This window comes from Rhea americana, unplaced genomic scaffold (genome assembly GCF_003343005.1).
Source record: "Rhea americana isolate MKP2758 unplaced genomic scaffold, rheAme1 scaffold_40, whole genome shotgun sequence".
Taxonomy (NCBI): domain Eukaryota; kingdom Metazoa; phylum Chordata; class Aves; order Rheiformes; family Rheidae; genus Rhea; species Rhea americana.
The window spans coordinates 1,899,743-1,901,588 of record NW_028186535.1 but is presented as its reverse complement, the minus strand read 5'-3'; positions in this window follow the sequence as shown (position 1 = coordinate 1,901,588).

The following is a 1,846-nucleotide window of genomic DNA, read 5'->3' as shown; positions in this document are numbered from 1 at the left end:
TTTAGTTTTCCTCATCTCTCTGGCTTTTAGGAACAATAGTTTGTTGTATTTCTATGGGGTTTCTAGATTTCCTTGCCAACAAATTGTGCTTTGTTCACTGCTGTTTTTTTATTGTTGCTATTACTGCTTAACTGTATGGCTCCTTTTTTAATAAGTTGTTCTTTTTTTTGGGGGCTATTCAGATCTTTTCGGTATGGTAGGTTCATACAGTTGTTTTGCTGTCTTACTCTACTCTTCAGATCATTTTGGTATGGTAGCTTCATACCATTGTTTTTCTGTTTTATTCTACACATGGACAGCATTATTACTTGTTTTGGTCAGTCACCTGAAGCCTAAATGAAGAAGTACCTTTTCCTTCAGCAAAGTGCTTGAGCACATGTTTACCTCTAGATAAGTGTGCTCTCATTTATATATATATATATWTTTTTTCTGAATTAGAACTGTAAAAGCTGTTCTAAAGCATGCTTTAGGAAGTGGAAATCTACTCGTTCTTTGGGCCAAATGCTTAGGCTGTGGGGGTTTTTTTTTACTGTGTTCCTATGGCTGTAGCTATGACCAGAGCAAATGCAAAGCATTTCCTGTTTGTTCTAGCCCTCTTCTGAAGTGAAGTATCTTGTTTTACCTAACATTTGTGAGCCTTTCTCATTAGGGTTTTTCTGATTCTTTCTGTTGGTCTTTGCTCTGAATATAGGTCAGCTCTTAAAGTCATTGGATCTCAACATTTGAAAAAATGATGTAAAAAATGGTGATGAAAAAACTCTCAACTAATTGAAGAAATATTACCGTCTTGATATTTTTTTTTTGTTTTTTTGGTGGTTCCCCTTAGCACTCCTCTATTTTTCAGTCTAACATTTAGGACAGATGTGCTTTATCAGGAAGTGAATGAGCTGTGAAAGATACACTATAATCAAAAAGAGAATGAGGCTCATTTTCTGGATATTTAAACAACCACACTTTCTCAGGGTCTTTGATCAGTGCTTTCTCTGTTGGATACAGCCTCCTCCTACATGTTTTACTGCTGACTTCACATAGGTAATCCAATTTAGTCATCTCTTTGCTATAACAGCTACTTGTTGTCTCTTGTTTTTCTTGATAACATTATAAATTTTTGCTTATTTCTAAGTCTGCTAGTTGGTCACATTATACCCTTCTTCCTTTGTCTTAAATTAACAAAATTCATAGTAAATGCCTATCTCTGTTAACTTTCCTGATGTTAATTAGTGAGCAATTATTACCGTTATCATGAGTGTATAATCTTAGAATTTCTGTTTCTTAAAATATTTTTGTAGTTTTTTTTTATAAATCGGAAAATCGAATTTAATGAAATTTCTTAAATTGAGTGGAATCTGTTAGCAAAGATGCTAATGCCGAATCAGTAAGGAGCAGGGTATACACTCTCAAATGTTATTAAATATGTTCTCATTATGGGATGTTGCAGTTTCTACGATTGCCAGTTTATTGGTGGTGAGACACAGTCGCTGCAGATCTCTTAATCTTTCACATGCAGTGCACAGATATGACTCCAATACAGCTGCAGTATAATTCAGGCAGGGACCAAGGGCAAGAGTCTCAGCTTATAAGCAGCTCCCAAGGGAAAGAGGGGCAGCCCTTGCTGAGGCCTCCCAGCAGAGCTTTCGGGAAGAGCTTTCCCCCGAGGTCACCAGCTGCACTATCTCTAAGTTGGCCCTGAGCCCTGGCAGCCAACCCCCCTGGAGGGCCCTGACACTCAGTTTCGTCCTTACTTAATTTCCCTGTTCACTTCAACAGCCTTTCGCTGACCTCGCACTCCTTTTTTCGCTCTTCTCTTCTCTTCTCTTCTCTTCTCTTCTCTTCTCTTCTCTTCTCT